The sequence below is a fragment of the Macrobrachium nipponense genome, chromosome 14, assembly GCF_015104395.2.
Source record: "Macrobrachium nipponense isolate FS-2020 chromosome 14, ASM1510439v2, whole genome shotgun sequence".
NCBI lineage: Eukaryota > Metazoa > Arthropoda > Malacostraca > Decapoda > Palaemonidae > Macrobrachium > Macrobrachium nipponense.
In genome coordinates, this window is record NC_087207.1 from 77448744 (window position 1) to 77473359 (window position 24616).

At 35.8% G+C, this 24616-nt stretch overlaps 1 protein-coding gene across 2 annotated transcripts in view; it reads right to left on the bottom strand.

Moving 5' to 3' along the window:
* Nucleotides 1–24616, bottom strand: part of LOC135226599 (beta-1,4-galactosyltransferase galt-1-like) — a 93089-nt gene that overhangs the window by 48015 nt on the left and 20458 nt on the right. The window contains exon 1 of one of the 2 annotated variants that reach the window (XM_064266304.1): nt 17419–17532. The exons of the other annotated variant lie outside the window; for it this stretch is intronic. The gene's annotated coding sequence lies outside the window, so the exon portion shown is untranslated. Of the gene's footprint in view, nt 1–17418; nt 17533–24616 lie in introns of those variants that run through there. 2 annotated transcript variants of the gene reach the window in all.

Here is a 24616-nt window from a genome sequence, read left to right on the forward strand (position 1 = left end):
ATGTATATATATAGGTATATATAGTATATATATATATATATATATATATATATATCTTGGTCTGTGGAGATGTTAGAAGCCTTTCCATAATCAACAAAGCCATAATGATACGTAAATTAAACTGTATGGACTGCTGTGGAACATTTCGCCATAATCAGTTCTGTCTGTGCATCTCCTGCCTTTTTCCAAAACCTACTTCTTCATCTCTTAATTTTTTTTTATCGATTTATTTCTCTAGCATTTAGATGGATTAAGCAGCCTTGTACTGTACCCGGGCTCTTGCTTTTCAGCATCCCGTAACAATTTCTCTAGCGTTTATTTGAGAATAAGCATCCTGATTATTTTTGTTACAACTGACATATTATATTATTATTATTATTATTATTATTATTATTATTATTATTATTATTATTATTATTATTATTATATGAGAAACAAACCCACAGTTATGTAATTGTACATATATTTAAATTTTAAAAACTTAAAGGATAGCTTTCGGGATTCTGGTCGGATAAGGGGAACTGAACTGATTCCCGAAAGCTATCCTTAAAGTTATAAATTTGAATATATGTACATTTACATAACTGTGGATTGGTTTTCTCCATTTGAAGACTCGTGCTACTATGAGGATTTTATTATTATTAGGTTGATTATTATTATTATTATATTGGAATTATATTATTCTTCTTTAAATTAAGTTTTATTATTATTGAAAGATATTGCTGCATCAGCTGCCATTCAACTTGTAAATAGTCTTCTCTATTTTTCTAATAATAGAATAGAGAAGACTATTTATAAGTTGAATGCAGCTGATGCAGCAATATCTTTCAATAATTATTATTATTATTTATTATTATTATATTATTATTATTTTGACTTATTATTATTATTATTATTATTATTAGTATTTTTATTATTATTATTATTATTATTAGCATCCGAATATTTTTGTTACTGCCTTATTCTTATTTTATATTATTATTATTATTATTATTATTATTATTATTATTATTATATCTTATTATTATTATTATTATTATTATTATTATTATTATTATTATTATTATTATTTCAATGTACCCTGACCGATTTATGTCTTTATGTCTAAGGTATCTTCAAGAGGACTGATACAGCGTGGTAGAAATTCACATTATATATGCTACACTGGCAGTACAGACGAACATACTCGTACACTTAAGGAGTGGGAAAATGGAGGGTAGGAGCAATACACTCGTAAGCGTCTGACGTCAGTATTCTGTTTATCAGTACTCCATTTATTACAAATCTGTTGACTTACGCGGAAATGTTCGCACCTCTGCTCTCTGGGTGAATAAAAGCGTGCCTTTACAAGCATTATGCTTCGTTGAGACTACGCTAATATATGCAAAATATACGAATGATATGATTTACGTAAAATACAACTGTAGCGCATTAATAGGCATACAAATATTACACCTCGCAAAGTAGTTAGTTATACCAATCATACACAGACATTACACACTCGACTAAGAACACAAACACATTATTATTATTATTATTATTATTATTATTATTATTATTATTATTATTATTATTATTATATTATTATTAAGTCCAGCTTTATAAAGTGGGTTTCTTTCGCTTTACGTACGAATTCGTGGTGAGGCAAAATTCATAGCTAGGGCGAGGAGAAAAAATTACTGTGATCAGGTATCTATCTTCATTGCAACGTTTATTTATACTTTATTTGACTGTGCTGTTTAGCTTGATTTCTTGAATATACTTCCCGTGACTGAATGCCTATTATCACTAACATTTTTCGAAAAGGTTCCAAACACGAAAGCTTGAGATGTATATATGATTAAGAAAGGTAGAATAATCTAAAAAAAAATAAATTATAATTATACTGAAAACTGGTCACAAAAGTAACTGGCTTTCACCAGGCGACATTCGAAAGGTGTAAAGTATTGGACGAGTACCCTCTGGCTTAAGAACTCGTGACGTGGCAAAACGTAGTACATAGGAAAAGCATTTATGAAAGGTCAGGGTAGTCATTTCTGCGAATTAGTTACCGATACGAAAATAGAAAAACGCAGTCGATCTTGTTCTGTAGTAAAGGGAATCGCATGTTCGTGGATCGCTGTCAGTCACGTCATAATATATTGGGAAACTTTTTACTCTCACCGGATTTCTAAGAGCTTATATTTATGGCAGTTGTATGTTACTCTGCCCTCCATTTGTTCTTGTGATTACCCACCGGGGCGAAGCGCTCACTTGTTAGCATCTATTCCATGACACGAACGTAATCTTCTGCTGCTGTTTATTGGACGCTGTTCATCGTAGTGAAAGACAAGAAGAAGAAGATTGAGAAGAAGAGAGAAAAAGTATACAAACGCATAAGTATCTCTTAGATTAACCAGACCACTGAGCTGATTAACAGCTCTCCTAGTGCTGGCCCGAAGGATTAGATTTTTAAAAATTTTATTTTAATCTTTTTTTACGCGGCTAGGGACCAATTGGTTACTCAGCAACGGGACCTACGGCTTATTCTGGGATCCGAACAACAATATATCGAGAAATGGGTTTCTAATCACCAGAAATAAATTCTCCTCTGGTTCCGCATTGGCGGCAGCAGGGAGGAGCGAACTCGGGCTACCGAATTGATAGGTGGGTACGCAACCCACATGTCCAGTGAGGAAATGTGTATAAAAGCATATAAATTATATGATACAAAATATATGGACATCGGAGCTAAGCATACAATAAGGGATCATATCCTACTTCATGAGGTAGAACTTGAAGAATCGTAGTCTGTGGGATAGTTTGTTGTTTTGCTTTACGTCATGAAGGTGCAAAATACAAACTTTCGATTATATTGACCTTACCCCCATACCCCTAGTCCCAAAAATTGAAAATAAAAGTTTGACAATTATTACTTGATATATTGATCACACATATTGAGACTGACTTTGACTGGGGTTTAATGTCATCTCTATGAAAAGGAAAACGGGAGTATGTCGTCCACCGTCAATTTTATTTTCCTGAAAGTGGGAGAACATTATTGACTTAATCAGAATTTGCGGGTCAGGTGAAGCATTTTTACTTCGAGGCTTAATTCTCCTCGGGTATCTGTCTGTCGGTAAGTCGTGCTGCAATTGATGACAATATTATACTGCCCATGTTTATGATGTCGTTCTATCTCTCATCAAACTGACGCCTCAAATAAATCATTTTTTGCATCTGATGTTCTGATGTTCCTTTAAAACAGATTTTCTGACAGCTTATGACTTGTTCATGTTCCGTGAACTACTTTATCTTTGTCATCACTTCTCTTCGTATTTATTTCTTTACTTGTTCACTTCGTTCCCCCCTTCATGAATTCTCAACCTTCACTGGACGAGTGGTTTACGCACTCGGCTACCAATTCGGCAGTCACGAGTTCGATTCCCCGCTCTGCCAACGTGGAACCAGAGGAATGTATTTCTTTTGATTAGAAATTCATTTCTCGATGTAATGTGGTTCGGATCCCGCAATAAGCGGTAGGTCCCGTTGCAAAGTAACCAATTGGCTCCTAGCCACGTAAAAATATCCTAATCCAGGTTGAGAACACATGTTAAGAAACATACACTTACACTAAATATATTTATCAGCATACATTCTAGTTCCTCGTTGGACGAGTGGATTTCGCGCTCGGCTACCAATCGGGTGGTCCGAAGTCCGGTTCTCGGCTCGGCCAACGCGTAACCAGAGGAATGTATTTCTGTCGATTAGAAATTCATTCCTCGATATAATGTGGTTCGGATCCCACAATAAACGATATGTCCCGTTGCTAGGTAACCAATTGGTTTCTAGCCACGTAAAAATATCTAATCCTTCGGGCCAGCCCTAAGAGAGCTGTTAATCAGTTCAGTGGTCTGGTAAAAATAATACTTAACTTAGTACACCCTCTGTTCTGGGTAATTTGGCTCATCTCCTGAGTACCTTCACTCAACGATTGCAGAACCTGTATTTCCGAAGATGTAATTAGCCAGACGTAACAAGACGGGGCTTTCGTGCAAGATGAGTCGAGTTCTCGTAAGGTCATAGCCACCTATGAAGTTCACTCAGCAGCTAAAATGGTGGCAGCTGCATTGCGATGGAAGTCATTATAAACAAGTGAAAAATGAGCCGGAGCTTCTTCGGCGCAGCCGAGTTGTCTATACATCGCATAATCGAGGCCACCGAAAACAGATCTATCTTTCGGTGGTCTCGGTATATTGGTTTATTAGCCGCAGCCCATGAAACTTTAACCCAGGCCAGTTGGTGGCCTGGCCTATATCGTTGCCAGAAGCACGATCATTGCTAACTTTATCATTAAATAAAATAAAAACTACTAAGGCTAGAGAGTTGCAATTTGGTACTTTTGATGATTGGAGGGTGGATAATCAACATACCAATTTGCAGCCCCCTAACCTCAGTAGTTTTTAAGATCTGAGGGTGGATAGAAAAAGTGCGAACGGACAGACACATGGCCATCTAAAATAGATTTCTATCACTGAAAACGAACAAACTGAAGCTATTACATTTCATGCATGTTCTGTTAAGGGCTCCATGATCATTCGGAGACCGTAGACATCCGCAAATACTGTAGACAAAAAAAGAAAAAAAAATTACCAACTGAATCTCAAACACAGTCCTCCTCTTTCGAAGTTCTTGGCACTCTTGTTTGTTGATTTAGCTTTTCATGTTCCTTATTTTCATATGATTTTACTAAAAGTCTCTTCCTTTTTCTAACCTTTTTGACATTTAGGTATTTTATCGCATAGAAACCCGCTGGCTTCATTATTTACTCTATGAGTATGGTCGCTCATCTGAATAATACTTATGAATCATTTTCGTTTTTTTTTTTTATTTGTCTATCTTTATATTGATTTCTGTTTTCGTAAGTTTTATTCACACCCGAGTTACTTATACCCTTTATTATTAGATATATTCATATATCGATTTATGTTGCACATAAAAGAGCCAATAAAACCAACTCCGCAAATATACTAATTTGCATTTGGGTATAGTGACCCAAGAAACTATAGAAAACGGGTGAATCATTTCATGCTTTCCAGTTGTAAGGTTGCGCTTCTGTATAACTAGCAACTACCACGCACCGTTTAGCCAGATGGTGCTCATCATGAGGTCATTAAAAAGCTAAGAAAAGCCACTTGTAAAAGTAGCACAAATCAACAAATCATCACCGCGACTTTGACATTTACATTTCGTGCGACTGTTTGACAGAGCTGAGCCTTTTGATCGTACGGTCGCTGACCCAGGAAAGCTCATATTTGGAACAGGAAGTCCAAGAGGCCGTTCTTTGCAGGAACTTTACTTGTTCCCTTGTGTTAACTAATTTTAAGGAACTGTGAGCATGATTTTATGAGCAGCTTATGATGAAACTGGCTTCCATAGAAACGACCACCACTTCGAGTCGTTTTCTTTCAGAAGTTGTCCCTCTCTAGGTCCTTAATGAGTAAATATTTTTTTCATCAATTCCAGTCCATTTTCCTTTTATTTTCTCAAGGATGTAAGTCATTTGTATCTCTAGCAACTTTATTATCTAATCACCTTTTACATCTTAGCCTCAATTTTCTGAATTTGACCACAGGCAAGAGATGATTTGTCAATTTATAATTTCAGGGATCAATCCTTTTCATCAACTTTCATCTTGATGACTACAAGGTCTTCATTCTCTCATCAACTTCTCGTGTCTTCAGAGCCTCGAGATTTTGCTTCTTCTGTTACCTGATTTACCCCAGGTATCCTTCCAGTCAGTCTAAATTGTCTGTGGCTAAAAGCTAGCTAGTTAAGCACATCTAAGTTTAACCTGACCACTGAGCTGATTAACAGCTCTCTAGGGCTGGCCCGAAGGATTAGATATTTTTACGTGGCTGCGAACCAATTGGTTACTTAGCGACGGGACCTACAGCTTATTGTGGGATCCGAACCACATCGAGAAATGAATTTCTATCACCAGAAATAAATTCCTCTGAATCGAACCCGTACCCTGAGATTGGTAGTCGAGCACGTAGCCGACTCGTCTAACGCGTAACTAATTACCTGTGGTATCCCTGTTTGTTAGTTTCTCTAAGTTAACCTTGCTGGTGCTGAATAAATGAGTTAACCCTAGTGGCAAATTTCTCCGAGTTATCCCATTTCGTATAAATAGCTTTATATATTGTTGTTGGTTAGCTATTGGTTAATTCCCCAGAGGTATTCAGCTGCTATTGGTCAGTTCCAAAGAGGTCCCAGATGAGATATTGATTAAATGCCAGAGGTATTCATCTGCTATTGGTCAGTTCCAAAGAGGTCCCAGATGAGATATTGATTAAATGCCAGAGGTATTCATCTGCTATTAGTCAGTTCCAAATAGGTCCCAGATGAGATATTGATTAAATGCCAGAGGTATTCATTCAGCTTCTATTGGTCAGTTCCAAACGGGTTCCAGAGGAGATATTGATTAAATGCCAGAGGTATTCAGCTGCTATTGGTCAGTTCCAAAGAAGTCCCAGATGAGATATTGATTAAATGCCAGAGGTATTCAGCTGCTATTGGTCAGTTCCAAAGAGTTCCCAGATGAGATATTGATTAAATGCCAGAGGTAGTCAGCTGCTATTGGTCAGTTCCAAAGAGGTCTCAGATGAGATATTGATTAAATGCCAGAGGTATTCAGCTGCTATTGGTCAGTTCCAAAGAGGTCCCAGATGAGATATTGGTTAATTGCCAGAGGTATTCAGCTTCTATTGGTCAGTTCCAAACGGGTCCCAGAGGAGATTCCTTATTTTCCTGTGGTATTGCTAATAGCATTGGTTGAATTCCTTAAGACCTTTCCACTGCTGCTAGCTTTTTTCTTGAGGTATCATCGCGACCTAGGGTTAATTATTGGCCCCCCAACGTATTCATCCTGTTGCTGGGTGACTTTCATGTAGTATTTATGCCGCCAGTTATTAAATTTCTTCAGGTTTATCTGCTACTGTCGACATATTTCCTCATGTACCTGTTCTGTCATAAATATTTTTCCCTGGGGTATTCCTACTTCTCTTGGCCGACTTTTAGGAAGTATAGATTCTGTTATTGTCCAATATTCCAGAGATATCTATGCTGCAACTATATGATTTTTACCCCAAAACATCCAAGATGGTATTGGCTGATTTCACTGAGATGTACCATTGGTTAGCACCCTTTACTGCTGATGCAATTTCAGCAGAGTAGAAACAGAATATAGGCAGTCCCTAGCAACCTTGATGACAAGCTCTACAAAATGGAAAGTGCTGATTACATCAAACGTAAAGTATATACGAGTTTTAGGTATTTTTGTATAGACAGATCGCTGGAAAGGGCAGCGTCATTTTCAAACTGCAGAAATCCAAAATCTCGAACGAAACGACTTCGTAACCGAGTTACCCGACTTGAAACGTATAGACAATGCTAAAATTTAGACGAAACAGAGGCAGAGGTGTCTGTATTATCATGCGACGGAATTCATTCGCGTGTATTTCTGCAATTCAGGGTCACCCTACTGACTTTTATTAATGAAGAAGGTTAAGCCCTCAGTCGAAATAAAAAAAAAAATCACTACAAGTTGTCATGTTGCCGTGTGCGTGTGAAATCTTAGCAATTTGCGTACCCTATCGCTGATCTAATAATTGGTGTCAAACATGCTACGAGACTCCGTGTTGTGTCTGAATCGTACTAAGGCTGCTAAAAACGGGTGTAGATTTTTTGCTATCGTTTTTCGAAAGGCTATAAAAAAATACTCTCGATCTTAGATCACCTGTATCAGAGTAGTTCTAATCCCTAATTTGAGTGATGGATGTCTCGGAAACACTTGCGGACTAACCTTAATTTGGTCTAGAGTAAATATAGCTCCGTAATTATCGTTTGAATTCAAGAACTTGATGTGAACATCGTTTCAAACATTTTTTGGGGTTGCCTCTATCTCTTCTTCTTCTTCTTCTTCTTCTTCTTCTTCTTCTTCTATTATTATTATTATTGTTATTATTCAAGATATAAGAATATTCTTTGCATTCTTCGTCAGAATAGCATTTCCACTTGAAAAACAAAGAGAAAAACAATGAAGAGAAGATAAGTACAGTAAAAGACTCTCGTGGAAAAAAAAACAAGTGAATAATATACCCTATTCAACAAACAACTTAATAAAAGCACAACAAAAGACAGATAAGAATACTGTTCGACAAAGAGCTGATGACACGAATACCTTTCCGAGAAGTAACTTCACGTGGAGCTAAACTTTTCCTAGACGTTTAGAATACGTCTTAATTCGGTCCTACTTTCATCACCTCCGGAAAACACGTCACTAGCATTCACTAGTGACTAAAGGCTATCCGATGAGCCGGCTGACGCCTGGCGGCGGGCAACCGTAGGCCGGTATTATTTGAACGGTAATATCATCGTTACTTTTCATCGTAGGAGAAACGTAAGAGCAAATTTGGAATCCTCGTGAAATGTTCTATCAGGATACGGGTTTCATTTTTTTTATCTCTTCGAACAATAATAAACGGCACCCGTTTAAGATCCATCACCTGTAAAATCTGCATAATATGGTCCTACTTTCGTTCAGTTCGGTCCAGCAGTTTCGCCGTCTTTAGCAAACATACACGTGTACATGCATACATAGTATACATAGTCCGACGCAGGCTTTATATATATAGGATATAGCTATTGCAAGTCAGCGCTATCAGAGCAATCTTAGCTCCACCGTGCACGAGATTACACGTATATATATATATATATATATATATATATATATATAATATATATATATATATATATATATATATAGTGAGTGAGTGGGACTTAACCTCTGGATATCTGTATATATTTCATTTTAATGTATGACTGTATACATGGGGACGTTTTGTAAATAATCAGCTATATAAAACTATAAATGTTTTTGATTTTCTTGTATGTTCTATTCCTAGCTATTCATACCTAAAGTATCTATTAAACTAAGTATATTAATAATTATATTGTCGACAAATAGGACTTAGGTGGACTTGAGCAAGGGGGTATGGAACCATACTGGGCCCATTCCATTGGGCGCCTGGAATCATCAAAAAGACTAAGAACCCCTGATTTTTAGCAGTTTAACCAAACTACTGAATTAAAACACTTGACTCTTTTATAGATGACCGAGACGATTAGCTAACATGCTAGGTGTACCTAGGAAGGAGGTTAAGTCCCACTCACTCACTATATATATATATATATAATATAGTATATATATATATATATATATATATATATATATATATATATATATATATATATATACGTGTAATCTCGTTCACGGTGGAACTAGGATTAATCTGAAAGCGCTGATTTGCAATAGCTATATTCTATATATATAAGCTGACGGTTGGACTATGTATTCTATGTATGTATGTACATGTGTATGTTCGCTAAAGACGGCGAAACTGCTGGACCGAATTGAACCAAAGGAGGACCATATTATGTCAATTTTACAGGTGATGGATCTTAACCGGGTGCCGTTTTTGATTATAAATATATATATGTATGTATATATATAATATATATATATATATATATATATATATATTATATACATATATATATAAATAGCTATATATGTCTAATATATATATATATGATATATATATTATATATATATATATATTTATATATATCTATTCATATATAGATATATATATAGAAGATAGTATATATCTTATAGATCTCATATTATATAAATATATATATATATGGATAATATATATATATATGATATATATATATATATATATATATATATGATTTTATATATATATACATATATATATATATGTACATATATATATATATTCTATATATATTAAATATATAATATATATATATATATCTTTTGAATATATATAGATATATATGTATATATTATAAATATATCAATCTTATAATATATATTTTGAATTATATATATATATATAGATCTATATATCTAATATCATCTATATATTTTTTTATATATATATATATGACAGCTCCTCCTTCCTAGGTACACCTAGCATGTTAACTAATCGTCTCGGTCATCTATAAAAGAGTCAAGTGTTTTAATGCAGTAGTTTGGTTAAACTGCTAAAAATCAGGGGTTCTTAGTCTTTTTTATGACTCCAGACGCCCCATGGATTGCCCAGTATGGTTCCATACCCCCTTTGCTCAAGTCCACCTAAGTCCTATTTGTCGACAACATGATTATTAATATACTTAGTTTAATAGATACTTTAGGTATGAATAGCTATGAATAGAACATACAAGAAAGTCAAAAACATTTAGTTTTATATAGCTGTTTATTTACAAAACGTCCCCATGTATACAGTCACACATTAAAATCAAATATATACAGATATCCAGAGGTTAAGTTCCATACCCCCAGTATGTGGTTCTCATTCCCCCAAGGTGAATGGATACCCGCTGTTAAGAACCCCTGTAGTAAATAGTGATGATGAATCAACCGCCTGATCTTAAGCCAGAACTCTCATTGTCATACATTCATTGTATACGTAACAGCAATTTCATCGTAGAGTAAGGCTACACTTTCGCCAAACGCAACACAATTTCATTAAGATAAGATTACACGCTGATAAGCCAACGCCTAGAAAGTCCATGAGCTTTAGCACTTCTTATTTATAAGCTAATTAATCCATGTTAGGCTAAAGGAACATGATTTTAGTTTTCTGTAAAAGAAAACTATTGCGCCGGCTTTGTCTGCCCGCAGATCTTAAAAACTGCTGTGACTAGAGAGCTGCAAATTGGCATGAAGATCACCCACCCTCCAATCATCAAGCGTACCAAATTGCAGCTCTCTAGCCTCGGTAGTTACTATTTTATATAAGGTTAAAGTTAACCTTAATCGTGCTTCTGGCAAGTATTTAGGATAGACCACCATCGGGCCGGGGTTAAAGTTCCATGGGCCGCGGCTCATACGGCCTTATACCGAGACCACCGAAAGATAGATCTATTATCGGGGGGCCTTGATTATACATTGTAGCGGCTGTGGAGAAAACTCGATTGCACCGAAGGCCTTTTGTACTTGTAATAGTTTACCGTGGTTTGAGCATCACCGCAGTGAAAAAAATCACTAATCAAAATACAAAACCTCGAAGAACGGCCTCGCAGTGAAATGCGGTCCCATGAATTTCCTGAGTTATCAAGGGTTATGTTGCTATATACAAGGGAATGCTGATTAATGCAGCCAAAGGGTCTCATTGTGCAACACACGTTAGCCTACATTGAGCGAGCAGTGAGTGAGTGAGTGAGTCCTCGGGGTAATTCTTAAAAGTGACTGGCCTTTCTTGCATGTTTTTGTTCATTTCTCGTTTATTCCTTTTGTTTTGGATTTCCTATTTCGTATATCTCGCGAAGGTGACCGAAGAAGGATGGAGATTTAGAAACGTCTACACCAATGGTTCCCAAACTGGGGGAAATAAATAATTACACTACCTACTAATTAAAAAAATCTCAGATGGATTTTCTCACGTCCTTTTATTTGATACTAACCGCTCTCTATGGCTATGCGGTTAGTTGTTACTAATCGCTCTCTATCCACTTTACTAGGTAACTATATGTTTATCAGTATATTTGTACATTTGAAAAATAAATTAGTAAATAGTCACAGTGTGTTTTAACTACTCTTTCCCTCATACACATGAGGGTGGAAATCTGGATGGTTGAACTGGGTTGGGGGTGAGGGGAATGATAGAAAAAAGATTATAGTCAAGATAAAAGTTAAATTAATATAAAACTAACAGACATATATATATATATATATATATAGATATATATATATATATATATATATATATATATATATATATATATATATGAATAATAACTATCACATCACCGTGATTCATATAAATCATTCGAGCTACAAATGTCCTTTAATAGAAATTATTATCAACGGCAAAATTCCTCTTTGAATGATATATATGTGTATATATATATATATATATATATATATATATATATATATATATATATATATGTATGTATATATATATATATATATATATATTATTTTTACCTTATTTTTATACATCACCGGGATTCGCTTATAAGCCGAGTCGCTAACTTCACTGAAGCCCTGATTTCTCCTGTATGCGCTGGTTCGAATCCAAGAGTGGGCGAAACTAGTATTAACTAAAAATTTCCCCTTTGGTAGAAATACATGAAAAGATATTAATTGCCGAGGATAAGAGCCGATTGGATATTAAAGGACATTTGCATCTTAATGCATATATCTATATATATATATATATATATATTATATATATTATAATATATATATTATATATATATATATATGATATATATATAATATATATCATATATATATATATATCATATATATATATAATATATATATTATATATATGTATATATATATATATACTATCTGAGGTTTTAGTCTTCCTTTTTCACGAAGACAGACATATGATGTTGTGGTCCACAGGGGAAAAGAAAGGAAAGCTGAAATTCATTTTAGTTCAAGAGTATCGGCCTCCACTGGCTCTTAATAAACAGCTCTCGATTAGGGCCAATGGAGGCCGAAACTGTTGAGCTAAAAGGAATTTCCTCATTTCTTATAGTATATATATATATATATCATATATAATATATATATATTATATATATATATATAATTAGTATATATGTGTGTGTATGTATATGTATATGCATTAAGCTGCAAATGTCCTTTAATATCCAATTCGCTCTACCTCGGAATTAATATCTTTTCATGTATTTCTACCAAAGGGGAAATTTGTAGTTAATACTAGTTTCGCCCACTCTTGGATTCGAACCAGCGCACACAGGAGAAATCGGGGCTTCAGTGAAGTTAGCGACTCGGGTTATAAGCGAATCACGTTGTTGGGAGGGGGGTTGATGATAGAAAAAAGATTTTAGTCAAGATAAAAGTTAAATTAATATAAAACCAACAGACATATATATATATATATATATATATATATATATATATATATATATATATATATATATATATATACTATTAGTATTGCCAAAGTTAAAAGCTTAAGCAACCTGTTATTGCCCGCAAGGAATTCCATTGATGATGATGTGAGTTACATGGCACAAGAGTGACGTAAAAAGCGGATAATATGTCACGGTGAGTTTCATTGCCATTTATATTTTCCTAGAGAGACAAAGCACACATGTGACCAGGTTTTGTGCGCGGTATAGGGACGCTTGTTCAGCACACACACACACACACACACACACACACACACCACACACCACACACACACATAGATATATATATATATATATTATATATATATATATATATATATATATATATATTATATCTGTGCGTGTGTTTGTTTGTGTGTGTGCATGTGTGTAAATGCATACAATATATATTTGTATGTACCTATGTATGTGTGGGTTTGTAAATCAAAACCAATAAACTAGTTATTAGAATAGTCTTTCCTAAATCTTTACACTTGCTAAAGAATGAGAGCAAAGATGGAGAGAGAGAGAGAGAGAGAGAGAGAGAGAGAGAGAAGTGGAAGCTATAAGCTGCACACGCAAAGGAGCTACTGCTCCTCTTCCGTGCACAAATATAGAATATTGAAGGAGCAGACGCTGCTGATGAGTAAGAGGAATCATATTGAGTAAAGCAAGTGATTCAGTGGCGAATTCCTTGCCAAGCAAAACACAATTCCTTATGCATGCCTCCCCTGATGAGAACATTATTTTGCCATTAATTTTTTTCTGTGTTGTTGATATCGTAATATGAATAGATATTGATGTTCCCGTTTGCGTGCTTGCAGGAATTTGCTTGTCTTCAGATCTCTTAATAAGCCTGCATTCTTGAGGCCGACGTCTTGTTCTTTTACGATAAGTGGTATATCACCCTATGCAGCGCATGATTTGCTATTTTTAGTTCCTCGTTGGATGGGGGGTTTTCGTGCTTACCTACCAATCTGGTGGTCCGGTGGTCCGAAGTTCGATTCTCCGCTTGGCCAACGTGGAATCAGAGGAATTCATTTCTGGTGATAGATTTTCATTTCTCAATATAATGTGGTTCGGATCTCACAATAAGCTGTAGGTCCCGTTGCTACGGAACCAGTTGGTTCCTAGCCAAGTAAAAAAATTTTAATTCTTTGGGCCAGCCCTAGGAGAGATGTTAATCAGCCCAGTGGTCTGGTAAAACTAAAATATACATAAATTTTTTATATTTATTTTTGCTTACTCGTGGAGTAAGCCTACAAACTACTTTATTGTTGTCTTTGTATTTCTTGTTGGGGGATAGGAAAGGTCTATGGAAAAGCATAAAAAGGCCTGTCTTCACGCAATAATAAACTGTCAATAATCACTTCTCTTCGTAATGGTGACACCTTTCCCTTTATCTGGTCTAGAAAACAATAAACTGTCGAATTCCTTTGCTTGCAGAGATCGTTACATATTATTACATATTACTCGCATCTCCTTGTTGAAAAAACACTTGTGCTTGATTTTTTGTCACTGATGTCGTGACCGTAATCTCTGGAATTATTGATGGTTCTTGATGCATGCAGGAATTTGCGTGTTCGCACTATCATTAATAATCCTGCATTCCTCGCGCACGAGTGTTATGCGATAAAAAAATAAGTGATGACTTTATTATTATTATCATTATTATTATATAACATGTTGTCCAGTAACACTGGTTTTTTAATAGCAAAAACTTGTAAAATACATTGTAAAATACAAGTCGAACGGTGTTTTCACTGTACATTTCTACGTGATATTTTTGGTAGGCACCATTGCCTATTTTCTCTACATTCAATAGCTGAATCCTAATATCTTCTGACATAACTTCATTAGTCATTATATTGTGCAGCCTTTTCTCCGTTGGCGGAGTTGAAAAGGGATTCTTGTGCTTCTCAATGAAATCTAGGACAGCTTGAACATTTGCCTCCTCAAATTCTGTTCCTGCCCTGCTGACTGCTTTAGTAACATGTAATGCCCACACCTGCTAGCTCTTTGTGAATGCTTCTGATGGTGATCATCTCATGCTATGTCAGCTCCCATTTGGCAACAAAGTTCGTTTTTCTTGAACTGCCATTTATTCCTGAAGCACTTTTTTTGTGCCCTGTTGATGGTTTGTTCCAATGCTAAACCTGCTCCCACAGCATTAAAACGACCGTTAGTACGTTTTATGGCAAATCTACCTTCCATAAATGCTGCACTCACTTCAGGTGCTGTTTCAAGTAATCGCTTCAGGTCCTCTAAATAAAGGGAGCGCCATCTCATATAGTTGGTGGAATCAAATGCAGAAAATAAGGGCAGAAAGTCTTGGATAGCTTGAATCTGGAGGATCCAATTTCCTTCACCATTACGAATTAGATTCTCAAGACGAGACATAAGTTGTAGAAAAGTGTTCCAAAACTTTAAAGTTTCACTTTGCACGCCACATCTGGACACAAATTGTTCAAATTCATCAAGAAGCAGGGAACCAATTCGATCCTGGCATTTGTGAAGGTGTGAGACACTCTCAGAGGAGTTTGCTGCATCTTTTCCTTTAAGAATTGAAGAGTCTCAAAGCGATCTGTATGCTTCTCTTTTCTACAATCGTCAATGAAAAAAGCTTCCCGCTCTAGTCTTGACAAGGCCTCTTTCAATAGTTGTAATCCTTTCAGAGATCTCACGTAATTTTTTCCACCTAAGACGGATTCTACAACATGCAAGCCAAAAACACCACTCTCAGTCAGTATGTTTTCTGCCCCACTGCCCTTAATGTATTTACCAATGTAACCCAAAGCTACTTTGGCCACGTGAAAGGACAAGACACAGCAGAATGCTGTTAAACTCTCTCTGGCGAATTAATTGCATCTCTCGGGAATATCCTGTTTCATGCAATGAGAGGTGGCCTTCTCAATGTGATGCCATTAGTTGTGACCATATAATTGCTTCCACAGTATAGAATATTGAAGCAGCAGACGCTGCTGATGAGTAAGAGGAATCATATTGAGTAAAGCAAGTGATTCATTGGTGAATTCCTCGCCAAGCAAAACACGATTCATTATGCATGCCTCCCGTGATGAGAACATTATTTGGCCATTAATTTTTTTCTGTGTTGTTGATATCGTAATATGAATAGATATTGATGCGATGAGAGGTGGCCTTCTAAATGTGATGCCATTTGTTGTGACCATACAATTGCTTCCACATAATTATCCATTGTTATTTATATGCTACTAAGGCCAAGAAATAATGAACTTTGCTCCTCCATTTAGGAATCACCGATACATAGGCTAATGCTATAGTATTAACCACATTACGTATCCTCTTGTAATTATTGATCTCAAATTTTCATCAGTCACTCTTTTTCCAAATGCAATTAATGACATATTGAATGAAAGAATTAGTGGTACCAAACATCTTAAGGGATATCTTATCCACTTAACTTAAGTATATCTTAGTTTTACCAGACCACTGAGCTGACTAACGGCTCTCCTAGGCCTGGCCGGAAGGATTAGATATTTTTACGTAGCTAGGAACCAATCAGTTACCTAGCGATGGGACCTACAGCTTATTGTGGGATCCGAACCACATTATATCGAGAAATGAATTTCTATCACCGGAAATAAATTTCTCTGGTTCCACGTTGGCCGAGCCGAGAATCGAACTTCGGACCACCGGATTGGTAGCCGAGCGCGAAATCCACTCGGCCAACGAGGACCTTTATCCATTTAAAATGAGTGGCTGTAATAGAAAGTGTTCTAAGGTTCTGTGATGTTTCGTGCACAAGTGGTCGTAAAAAGACAACGAATTGAAGGTCGACCCTGTTACTAATTTATGACCCTAATCAATAGTTTACTGATATGGATATCATGATTTGTAGCTATATTAATGGATCTGAACCTCATGTGGGCTAAAATATCACTTTTTTATGCATTAAAGGGATTAGTTGAGTCATACATCCGATTTTCACTTTACCCTGATTTTTGTGACCTTTTGACCTTTGGTGACTCAATCAAAACAAAACCTATGTGTTATGAAAGAACTCATCAAGACGAATAATTTGAGTGGAAAATCATTTGTCTTTTATAAAGAAAAATGGTGAAGTTGTAAGCCTTTGTATGTATTTTACATGTAATTATGGACTTCGGAAGATCAGCCTCAGAGCCACAAACAGGGGCCATTTTCTCACTTATTGCCAGATTGTGGAAATTTTACCCAAGATTTTCTGTTAAGGGAAGTAGTCTACTTCAAAATCCCAGTGAGTAACTGAGGGTACATTTTATGCACACGAGAACACCCCCCATCCCCCAGCTGATAGACTAACTCTCTCGTATGCGTATTCCAAGTTTTTTTTTTTCTTTGTGGAAGTCAAGCCAAAGCGAAAATAATCTTATGAATCAAACTCACGCGTTTTTCTCTCTGGAGCTGAATCCTAAGCTCGAAGATTATTGCAGCTCTCGAAAGCTTCCCCCCTTGAGAATTGAGAACCGTCCACAAAGCGAAATCTTCACTGAACTTCTCTGAGAGAGACTATGTGGCCACCAATGCTCTCCCCCCGCGCTTGCTTATCTGATACCCATCTTATCTTCTGCGTTATCTACGGTGGGTTACTGAAGTGTAGGCTCACCCAGCGCCTACTATATCTCGACGTCTCTCTTCCACCGCCTTCTAGTTTCTCAAAGTTGCTTTCAACTCTTGAAATTGTTCCACTGACTCAGTTTTATCCCGTTCCATTTTGAGCAAACAACCAAATCTTGGTTCCCTGCGATTAGAAGACGAAGTAGTTCAGGCTCCTTACTGTTTTGCTTTTCAAATATTATTTTTTTTTTCTATAACTTCCCTCCAATTCGACTGGGTGGTCTTTTTTATAGTGTGGGGTTCCGGGTTGCATCCTGCCTCCCTAGGAATCCATCACGTTTCTTACTATGTGCCCTGTTTCTAGTAACACATTCTTCAGCAGGAGTCCTGGAGCTACTTCGGCCTTCGGCACCTAGTTTTTCCAGTTCCTTTTCAGGGATCTGGGGATCGTGCCTCCCAGTGTTCCTGTGATTATGGTTACAATTTCCACTGGCATGTCCCATATCCTTTTAATCGCTATTTCCAGGTCTTGATAATTATCAATTTTTTATCTTCTTTCTCATGTACTCTTTTGTCCCATGCTATTATTATTATTGTTATTATTTATATTATAGTAGATGAAACCTATTCACATGGAACAAGCACACCAACGGGGCGATTGACTTGAAATTCAAGCTTCCAAAGATTGTTGGTTTCAACCTCCCACCGCTAAAGACCCCACACTGCAGCAGTAACTAATCGTGCTACAGAGCCAGTGATTTTTCATCACCCGGGGGGAGGGACACGAACCCGCGACATCTGAGTGGCATGCCACAACACTAACCCAGAAGACCAGCCTATAATTATGTCCGTCAATGACACATATCTTCCTAGATATCATATTTTCAATAGACAGTCTTTATAAAGATTACTATAGCTGGTTCACTTAAGGTAGATTCTTGGATGAGCCCTATGCTTACGAGATGTTTGTTTAGCGGCCGCTGATTGGCTGGTACCGGGAGGTAGGCTGCTCCCAGCCAATCAGTGACCACCAAACAAACGTCTCGTAGGCATAGGGCTCACCCAAGAAGCTACCTTAAGTGAACCGGCTATACTATTATTACTTTTCACGTAGCCGTGATAACTTCGCAAATACCATGAGAGGTCTTTCAAGCATAGAAATCCCTTTTCGACTCAAAATTTTATTCTGCTACGAAACCGCCAAATGAGCTCTTATTTCTACTCGAAAGCGAAGGTTTAAATCGTGTTCATAAAGTGAATGGAAATACCCATGAGAAGAGTTATGGAAATATGAGAATGTGTGACGCTGATCGTAATGTCCTCAAAGTTATGGAATTAAAATTGCGAAAGTTCTATGTATAATTTATTTTACCAAAAGTTTGGTAAAATATTGGTCATTATACACTATATATATATATATATATATATATATATATATATATATATATATATATATATATATAGTATATACATACACTATACACACATACATATATATATACCAACTATTATTCCTAGACGTTTTATAAAGTGTTACAATGACTTAAAAAATGATAATGATATCCATATTACGAAGGCCAATAAATCCCAGGTTCTGGTCATAATGGATAAGGATGAGTATGTTAGAAAAATGTATAATATTTTGTCAGATCATGTAACTTATTCAGAACTAGAAAAAAAACTCATGCCGCTGTTAATAGTAATTTCAATAATATATTAAAAAGTCTCTTAAAAGGAAATGATGCTCTAGTCAAACAGTTTTCCTCGCAATGTGCAATTTTACCGTACATGTATTAAGGTCTTATTAAGACGCACAAGTTTGGTAATCCAGTCCTCCCAATAATCAGTTCGGTTGGTAGTGTTGCATATAAACGATCTAAATGGTTAGTTAGGATTCTTATGCCTATTGTCGGAAACATATCTCAGTCACATATAAAGAATAATACAGATTTTGTTTAAAAAATCAGTAATGCTCGCGAAAATTGCGACTTTAAAATGATCAGTTTTGATGTTACCTCTTTATTTACCAATGTTCCAGTTGATGATTTATTTAATTTTTTAGCTGACGAATTAACAAAGCATATTTTACCTTTGGCTTCTAACAAAATTTTAGAGTTGATAAAATTATGCGTTAAAGATGGTAAGTTTATTTTTAACGGAAATTATTACCATCAAAAGTTTGGAATGGCTATGGGAAATCCCCTTTCCCCAGTACTTAGCAACCTATTTATGGAATTTTTTGAAGTAAAAATATTACCCGGTATTTTGCCTAAGGGGGTTCTTTGGTTTAGATATGTTGATGACATATTCTGTGTTTGGCCCATGTGCGAAAATTTGAACATATTTTTAGACAAGTTAAATAATTTGGTACCTTCTATTTCAAATTCACCGTTGAAGAAGAAAATAATTATTCATTGCCATTTTTAGATGTTTTGTGTTCATAGAAGGGATAGGTGCTTTGTGTTTGATGTTTACAGGAAACCTACCAATGTCTGTTCTTATATCCACTATTATTCAGACCACCATATTAATGTAAAACTCTCAGTTTTTTGTAGCATGTTTTTAAGGGCACTACGGATATGCAGTCCGGAATTACCAGACTCAGAGAATTGTAAAATATATGACGTAGGAAATAGGTTAAAATACCCAAAGTTTTCAATCGCCAAATCTTTGCAGAAAGCTAGAAATATTTTTTATTCCAGTAGCAATAGGGAGCCTTTTGTGAGAGAAAATATCTTGACACTGCCATATAATGTAAATCTTTCTTTTATTCAGAAATTACTGAAAACTTTCAAGATAAATATAGTATAAAAAAATTCAGGAACATTTCAAAATAGCATTGTGCGTAATTCCCCAAAACAAATTAGAGGCTGTTTTTACACGATTCCTTGTGCTGGTTGTAATAACAAATACCTTAGTCAAACTGGTAAAGAACTAGAGTACCGTCTAAAACAACACCGTTACGCAGTTCGAGCAGGTCAATTGACAAGTGCTTTATTTGCACACATGAATGATTTTAACCATTGTATAGACTGGAAAATTTCATCTGAGGTAATTTTTTGTAACCATATTGTAAAAAGAAACATGATGGAATATGCCTTTATTAAGCATTTTAACAACAATCAACTTCTGAATCTGAGTTCAGGTCTTTTTAAATTAGATAGTTACCTTGTTAATAAAATTGTAGGGTAATACAATATCACCTTTTAGCAACAGCCTGTTATACTAACTGCAGTTTCAGTTCTTAATCACTTTTGAAGTACTCTTACTTGTTTGGCACTGACAGTTTGTAATGATGGTTCGCTTGTTAATGGCTTTGATCTTTGTTTTGTAAAATTCTCTTGTTTATGTTTCTATTTATTTTACTTTGTACCTTGAAAAAGTGTAAGCTATACACGAAAGTGCTTGGTACCTGGTCTTTAATTTTTCACCTCTCATAAGGCTATTTACGTACATATTTGTCACGTGCTGTTAGGTGACTTATTGTTGATACATATATATTTATATACATACACAATCAGAATGAAGGTAAAACCTTAATGGGGTGGAAACCATTAACCGTAACAGGATGTTAGATAGTGAGCATGTTGTTTTGGATAAACGTTAGACAGTGATAAGATAAAATACACAGCTATCAAATAAAAAAATTAAAAAAGATAAAAAAACGAATAAAAACATCGTCAGTGACTGTTGCATCAGCATCCTTTGGATGTAGAAATAAAAGCATGAGATAAATGCTTCCGCTTCCTAAAGTCCGGCTTGCAGTGTATTCCAAAGAACATTTCTGGAATTTCCAATGAGCAATGGAGCGCCTCAGCGGCGTGGTTGGTATGGTATTAGCGACCCACCTCGGTGGTTGCGGGTTCGATTCTCGGCCATTCCATTGAGGAGTGAGAGATGTGTATTTCTGGTGATAGAAGTTCACTCTCGTTGCTGAATAACCACTGGTTCCATGCAACGTAAAAACACCAAACAAACAAACCAATGAGCAATGAGAAATTCTTCTAATTTCTTACAATTATTTAGGCCTCATACAATTGGGGATTTGCAATGAATAGTTTTCGTTTACTCGGGTAGTAAGCCTACAAAGTGCTTTTTGTTGTTGTTATTGGGGGTAGGAAAGGCCTATGGAAGAGCCTAAAAAAGTCTAGAAAAGGAGTTTCGCGTCGAGTTAAAGAGACGGGAATTTTAGGAGAGGATAGTTATGATTTATTTGTTTATTAAAATAATGTGCATGTTAAACAGTGCAGGGCAATTATTTCTAATAAAATATAGCGTATTTATTTTAATTTTCCCTGATGAAACAATACCCTATTTGACCGTAGATTTTAGCACACGCCCCTAGTAAGCTGGAGGTCGGTTCACTCCTCGATAAAACCTTGCACCAGAGAATTAAACTTCTTCAATACAGAGAACAGACAAGAAATAAGAGACACAAGCGCAGGTCTCATTTCATAACAATTACTACATTTCGAAATTTCTTTAACGCTGTTAGGTAGCACATAATAAAAAAAAAAATTTGTTCAGATTATTTCTAAAAACATTAACCAAGTTTTCACACAATGAAGGACGAAGCATCATGGCTTCTCTCCCTATTACCTTAAAAAACAAGGCGTGATCCGACCTCCAGCTTACTCGTGGTGCATGCTAAAATCTACAGCCAAATAGAGCCTTGTTTCACCAACGAGAATTAAAATAAGTACGCTTTATTTTCTTGGAAATAATCGCTCTGTACCGTTTAACATGCACATTATTTATTTTTTCCATTGTCATTCTAACAAATAAATCATAAATATCGTATCCTAAAGTTCCTGTATCTTTAACTCATCGCAAAATACCTTTTTCAGACCCTGATAGGCTTTTTCATAGGGCTTTCTTACACCCCAACGTTGGCTTACTCCCCGAGTAAGGGATACTATTAACATTAGACTCTCAAGATTTTTCTGACGAATATAACGGTCATATCACATAGCTGAAAACATATTGCTTAGGTAACAGTTTTGAAGATAAATACTAAGTTATTCTTATATGTATGATAAAGCTAATATCATACATTTTATGGTAAAGCTTGTAGCATCGATTTCCGTATCGTGCACTTCTTATTGCGTTGAACCCGAGCTTCCCTTGTGATATATATATATATATATATATATATATATATATATATATATATATATATATATATATATATATATATATATTGCTAAATACTTTCCAAGCAATCCTCCGCCCAAAGCTTCATTGAAATAAGATAACAACAAGTTTTGCACTTTATTACTGACTGACAAAAGGTGGCCTTGAACCTTCTATGCACTGCCTTGACCTTGCTTGATATGTCTGTGCCTTGTCTGGCCTTAATTCGTAATCCTACCCTTTTACAGAGAGATCTTTCAGCAGTGGAATTCTCTCGTCTTGATTGCGGCTATACCTTCCCCATGTCCTGGTACCTTGATTATTACCCAGGATCTGCCACGTCTTAGTAGTCAGCTTTTATCTTCTGATCGTGTTAATGTAAATACATGTAATTTTAAAGTTACCCTAACTGTTTTAACTACAATTCCTTAAAGTAAAGGCCTTCAGCTCAAGTCAGAAATCCCCTTTTCTTCTTTTATTTTTTACGATTTCTTGCTCTTACAGCAGTCGGATCCCAGAATTACATATAGGTTGAGTAAGTAAACGGTGTTGTCTAAACCCAGAAATTATCATCATCCCAGAGCAGAATCGTATATATATATATATATATATATATATATATATATATATATATATATATATATATATATATACACTGTAATATCTAAAAGATCATTTCACACGTATGGAACACATCCAACCCTTTTATGACTCATGAATAAACACGACAAGAAATTAGGCCTATCCAACTTTACTTCCATTGTGACTGACTGAAGTAGTACGCCATAGTACGTCTAACGGAAACATTCATAGGACAGGTCATGACTGTGTCTGTGTGCGTTTGTGTGTGTGTGTGTGTCATTCGTGTACGTGGTATGTACAGCTGACCTATAGATAACCATGCACTTGCGTGCCTAGTGGACCGACTTCGTAGCAACTGGGATTAAACGGTTAATCTTTAATGAGGGCCAGTTCTGTCAAGGTAAAATATCCTTTCGGTCGGTTTTCCGAGTAAATACTCTAAGACGGAATAAGGCCAGGGTAGCATTTCCATTGGCACTTGGGAATGTGCACCACCGAACACGAACGTTTGGACGATGTTTAACCACCTTCCGTCCCCCCCCCCCCCTCTCCCTCTCACACACACACACTGCAATATATATATATATATATATATATATATATATATATATATATATATATATATATATATATATAATATATATATATAAGCGAATACCACAGGAAAATGATAGACAGAAATCCAAGCGCTTTCTGCCTATCATTTTCCTGTGGTATTCGCTTATATAATGAAGTCACGTGCATCTTCTGTGATTTTTAAGCATATATATATATATATATATATATATATATATATATATATATATCTATATATATATATATATATATATATATATATATATATATATATATATATATATTGCGTAGCAAAACATTCCAAAACTTTCCAACGATAAGAAGCAATAGAATGCGTCAGTGAGTTAATCAAAGAACATTCATAAAACCAATTAATCCGAAAGTCTTGGAAAATAGTCACGCAGAATTCTTTCTGTTGTTAATCTAGTTAATCGACAACGAGCCGATTGGAGAAAGCTTCGTCCTTTGTCGCGTAGAGAGTTAACTGTTCCTCTATCAGTTTCGACACGTCTGAAAAGAAAGTCCTGTCATATTATCTTACTCAGGCGTCGCTTGCGTTGGTGTGGGGGGGGGGGGGGGGGGGGGGGGGGGGGGGGGAGCTTGGTTGGCGTCTCCCCCAGGGCTATGAAAAATCACTGGCCCTGTATCATGATCAGCTACTGCTGCAGTGTTTAGGGGTCTTTAGCGGTGGGAGGTTGAAACCAACATTCTTTGGAAGCTTGAATTTCAAGTCAGT